Source organism: Callorhinus ursinus, unplaced genomic scaffold (genome assembly GCF_003265705.2).
Source record: "Callorhinus ursinus isolate GAN/ISIS: 27379988/994484 unplaced genomic scaffold, GSC_fseal_2.0 scaffold73, whole genome shotgun sequence".
Taxonomy (NCBI): Eukaryota; Metazoa; Chordata; class Mammalia; order Carnivora; family Otariidae; genus Callorhinus; species Callorhinus ursinus.
This window is the reverse complement of record NW_027397135.1, coordinates 5188783-5194944: the sequence shown is the minus strand read 5'-3', so window position 1 is coordinate 5194944 and position 6162 is coordinate 5188783.

Sequence of the window (6162 nt, the reverse complement as noted above, 5' to 3'; positions counted from 1 at the left end):
CCCAGAAAGGAAAAGATGCCTAATGGTCTTTGAACTGGTTATCCACTTGCCACAACAGTGACGTATAACAATCACAAAATTTCACTGGCATATAACTATAAACTTATATTTCATGTTTCTGGAGTCAGCTGGAATTTGGCTTACGCGGCTTTCATAATCCTGGCTGCATTTACTCAAATACCTGGCAGGTCATCTGGCTGTTGATTGCTTGCGCCTGGTCTCACCACAGCTCCCCACGTGTTTATCCTATACTTACACCAGGCATGTACTTCCATGACAGTAGAGTATAAAGAGAGAGAGGTCAAGCTCAACTGTGACAAGTAATTTACATGCCTCTGGGCTTGGCTCCCAGTAAGAGGTGATGGGGTATGGCTATAGGGAGGGATGAAGAACTGAGGCTATTTAATGTGATCTATCACAATCTTAGAAAAGAGACACTCTCTATTGTCATTTAAATTTTCCTACTGAAATAATACGCTTAAAAGAAGTGTAGCTCTTTTTATAAAGGACAAATATAAAAGTTTGGATATGATAAAAGTCATGACCCAATTTTTATTACATTAGAAAAATAATAGGGACTACATTAACCCTAAAGGAGAAATGAAAACTATAAGATATACTCTTTGGAAAAAGAGGGAAAGAAATACAAATTCTTGGGCATATATAAGATGATTAATTTCAACAAGTTTTGACACTAATTCACTCAGAGGTTCCCGGCATTAAAATAAATCTCTTTGTAGCTGTCATCTCCCAGGTCTTCAAGATATGAAGGTTCTTAGGCTGATTCAGTCATTTCTTTTTTTTTTAAATATTTTATTTATTTATTTATTTGAGAGACAGAATGAGGTAGAGAGAGTACATGAGAGGGGGTAGGGTCAGAGGGAGAAGCAGACTCCCCGCTCAGCAGGGAGCCCGATGCGGGACTCGATCCCGGGACTCCAGGATTATGACCCGAGCCGAAGGCAGTCGCTTAGCCAACTGAGCCACCCAGGCACCCTGATTCAGTCATTTCTAGTTCCTTCTCTGTTTACTATTTCATTCCTGTCTGTCTTTCCCCTCCAATGGAGTCAATGGCTCCTGTTTTCTTTTCCCCATAGCATTTTGCTGATTTATTATTATTTTTTATTTTTTAATATTTTTATTTATTTATTTATTTAATTGACAGAGAGAGAGAGAGAGAGACACAGTGAGAGAGGGAACACAAGCAGGGGGAGTGGGAGAGGGAGAAGCAGGCTCCCCGCAGAACATGGAGCCCGATGCGGGGCTCCATCCCGGGACCCTGGGATCACGACCTGAGCCGAAGGCAGTCGCCCAACCGGCTGAGCCACCCAGGCGCCCCGTTATTATTTTTTTAATCACATCATATCTTAGGAACTGGGGTGGGGTTGCCGGGGGAGGGACTATTCATATCAAAAAGAAGGGCCAAATCTCACATGAAGCAGAATGAATTGTATATTGCTAGACCATGAGCTCCTCGAGGCAGAGACTGCCATTGTCCCCCGGAACCCAGCACAGGACCCAGCATGTAATAAGTATTCAATAAATGGTTAATTCAAGGAAGGTAGTGTGTGGTGGTGGTTGAGTGTTTGGGCTCTGGAGGGAGCCCAGCTTCTCATTCAGATCTTGGCCATACCATTTACTCTGGGCAAATTAATTAACTTCTCTATGTTTCAGGTTTTTTTTAGTTATCTCATAGGGTTATTCATGAAAAGCACAAATTAGTTCTTCTTAAGTAGTGAAAAATTTTTTTGTGGTCACAGTCATTTTCATTAATCCATTGCTTAGATACCACAATATTAATTATTGATTTACTATACTAAACTATTTTAAAAAGCAGTAAACTTAGAGGCAATGTTTTTATTCCTTCTGTGATTACTATTAGAACAATTAAAGAGCCTGGTGAATAGTGTGGTTCTAAATATAAGTTAGCTTTTATTATTACTGTTGGGGCTGATGAGAGGTATTTGTGTAGCAGGAAGGAGGGTAGTATGGGATTGGATTGTGTCCCCCATAAAAAAAATACGTCGCAGTCCTAACTCCCAATACCTCAAAATGTGAACTTATTTGAAATGAGGGTCTTTACAGAGGTAACCAAGTTAAAATGAGGTCATAGAGTGGATCCTAACCAGTAGGACTGCTGTCCTTATAAAAAGGGAAAATTTGGACACACACACACACACACACACACATACACAGAATGTCACACGAAGATGAAGGGCTGAGGTCTCTAAGCCAAGGAAGGCCAAAGATTGCGAGCAAATCCCTGGGAGCTAGGAGAGAGGGATGGGACAGATTCTCCCTCAGAGGGAATCAACCCCACCATCACTTTGATCTTGGACTTTTAGCCTTGGTTAAGCCACCAGTTTGGGGTCCTTTGTTATAGCAACCCCAGCAAGCTCATACAGAGGGGCTATAGCCATAAGCAGCCTGCATCCTTCTTTGGTGAGGACACATTGACTGGATTCCTGGCGTCCCCCATGGCACCCCAGAGATAACCGCTTCCATCTCTGCCACCCAATTTCTTCATGGTTATACCAGGTCCAGGAGCTTAGGGCCCCAAGGGATATTTTGCGGCAGGGCATACCTTTAGCCCTCAAGATAAAGCTTGGTGGCCTTGAGCACATCATCTCTCCTGGTCTCAGATTCCTTATCTCCAAGATAAAATTAGTCAGACAAAAGTGTCAAGTGTCTCTTCCCAGCTAAAAATGTGATGATTTCTGCAGCAGTGATAAAGGTTAACGTGACCTTCCATAACTCTCTCTTCATTTATTCTGTTAGAGAACCATCCTCTAAACATACCTAAACTGCATCTGGACTATAATGTATATGTGCCTTTTTTTTTTTTTTTTTTTTTTTACAGTTGTCAGCACAGTGTATTGGAAAACCATGGCCGTAGAAATCAGGAAATCTGAAATCTAATCTTGACTTCAGAATAATGGTCAGATTAAAATATAAAATAATATCATCTACTGTCTGTAAATTATGGTTTAGGCTAATTTTTTCTTTATGCCTTAAGAGAAAAATTATTTTTAGTTAGAATGAATCTAATGTAAACCCAGAGTGTGCATAAAAATGCAATATTGAGACTTCTCAGGTTTTTCTGTCTCAGTCTTACCCACGCTTTCTCATAAGTTTTTTTCCCCCCTCAAAGAATAAGTCAGCTTCTGACTGCCCAGTGACAGCCACACGATTTGTCTTTTACGGGCTCCCAAGACCATTGTGATTTTGGGAGTTCTGATACGTGTCATTGGACACAACATTTTTGCCCCATGCTAACCCTTTTCCTAGGGTCACACCGGGTGTTAGGCTGCAGCCTGAAGTCTTTGTAGAAGCGTCTCAACATGTAGGAATTTAGTAAGCCTGTGTATGCCTGGCTCAACATACAGGACACTCACAAACGAAGCCCCCGTGGCTTGCGTGCAGTCCTAATAGGCATACACAAGGAACTGTTCCTCGATTCATGGATTTGTGAACACATACTCTGACCTTTTGATAAATAATTTTTCCAGGGATTGTTTATCATAGCAGCCGGCAGACTTCTGTGCTGTTTTATTTTTATTTATTTATTTTTTAAAGACTTTATTTATTTATTTGACAGAGAGAGACACAGCGAGAGAGGGAACGCAAGCAGGGGGAGTGGGAGAGGGAGAAGCAGGCTTTCTGCCGAGCGGGGAAGCCCGATGTGGGGCTCGATCCCAGGACCCTGGGATCATGACCTGAGCCGAAGGCAGACGCTAAACGACTGAGCCAACCAGGCGCCCCTTCTGTGCTGTTTTATTGCTTACATCCAGTGACAACATGGGCATGATACAAATTGTTATACATTACCCTAGACTTCTGTTTGCAATAAGGAGCACACACAATGCCATACCAAAGTGAGTTTATTGACATTCCTTGAAGGTGGTATGTTGGAAGAGAAAGCTCGGCCTGAGTATCACGTGACATTTTTCTTGTTGATGTAAGCAAAATCAGCCCAGTAATGTGGACTTCTCCTGCTATTGACTAGAACAAAGACTTGTAACAAAATCGTTACAGACATTTCCTTAGATAAATTGGAAGCTGCAGGAAGTAGGCTAATGGAACAATATTTACTCTATATACTACCTCTAGGCACCTTTTTTTTCTACTAGAACAAAGGGACTACATGTCACTAACAGGAAAATAACGTTTTCTCTTTTGGACCTTATGATCGCTAGAATATCCATCCCAGATTTTTATGATATAGTATTGCAGTAGTTTTAATAATGAACACTGAAGTACATAATAATAATAATAATAAGTAATAATAATAATAAAGCACCACATTTTTTATGTAAAGTTCTAACTACTTTCATTTGAAAGTGTTTCATCTTGACTGGGAAAACATTTGTGGCAATTGAGAAATTTTTTGAACCCAAATTTTGGACACATGGTTTGACACATGGACTGACAAATACTACAGATGTAACATTAGAATTGTTCTGGAAAGTCTGTATTATCGACTTGCCACACAAAGGTACTTACCATTAATGGACATATAGTCATGTGTTAAAAGAGAAAAAAAGATTTAGAAGTCTGCCAAAGGATCCTTTTTCTCTTTTTCTTAACTTCCTCATTGTCCTTCAAACAATTGTGCTACATTGGTGACGGTAGTAAAAAGTTCTCACAACTGCTGCTAACTTACACACACAGGAAGTTACGAGGAACTCCTGACCCAAGCAGAGGCAATTTCTATTTTTAGGATTATCATCTTCGTATGATCGAATAAAATGTCATATCCGTGAAATTATTCTAATACTTCATAGCATTTTAAAAGTATTTTTCTACTTGAAATGTAAGTTTTCTCTTACTTATTGTTCTTGTTTGTTCCCCAATTAAGGGTAATATACTTTTGCCAGAACTAGCTCTAAAAGGTCTTGTTTAAGGGGAATTGTGGTGTATAAGTGATTAATATTACAATATGCCTCCATGGAGAAAACTCATACTTTAAATTAAATACAAATGGTAACAAACAGATCTGCCTCGCTCATTGTGTCATCTGACTGGAGGAGGTTTATACTTACAGCTGGTGGAATTAATAGCATAATTATACACACACAGAGACACATAATTTCCATGTATTCCAGCCTCATATATTAGGGAATATAGCTAAGGAAACGTCACGTGGAACATAAAGAAATCATAGGCTCTTTCAATAACAACTGTATGTACTCCTTTTCTCTTCGTTTACCTTCCTATAGGATCCTGTGCAAGGTGTTAATAGAATCTGGAACCCTGTGAAGCAAGCTTTGCATCCTTTCAGCTGACTTTGACATCAGTACTTCTTTTTGGAATTTTACACTCTTACGAAATACTGGTCCTGCAATGCTTGTGGGATACATTTAGAGTCAGGGCATCGAGGTGGGAGGAGGGGGAATAGGAAGAAGGAAAAATTAGTTGGAAAACCAGTACCTTTATGCCCAAGATATCTATCTCTATATATTTTCTAGGATACCTTGTTCCTTCTGTGTATGGGTAGAATAGATATCAAGTAATCTAATTAATATGTTAATTAGATATTTGTGTAAATTGCAAAGCTCCCCAGGAGCAGGTTTCGTCTTTTGAACATCTTCCTCTCTTGCCAATGCCTAACAAACAAGTACTAAAAAAAGAATCGAGTGCTTGAATTAATGAGTATTTACACATGGATAACACCAAGTTCTAAAAATGAAAGACGTTCCCTATACTAGAGATGCTGTTCAAAGAGGTAAAATGGTGAAATGATTGGCATAATCCTTATGCTCTGATTTTATAAATAATAGCTCCATTGGAACCCATAACTTTTCAGATACTGAAATGTGAACTGAATTTTAGAGATCCCTCAAATTTATATTATGCAACCTATACATTCCATCTTATCTTGGTCAATATTCTTTTTTGACAACAATAGAAAGCTAAATTTCTGTAACATATTATTTCCTGATTGACAATAGACACACAGCAGCAAGGGGTGCTGGGCATTATAAATAATTCCTACTAAAAGAAGTTTCATTTTGGAGCCCAGGAAACACAGTGCAGTGCCTGGACACACACTGATACAATGAGCACAAGGCATGGCTTCCTGTCAAATTAACTTTGTCTTACATTTCTCACATTTCTCCCTTGTTTGATATATTGGAAGTAACAATGTGACATCTCAACAGT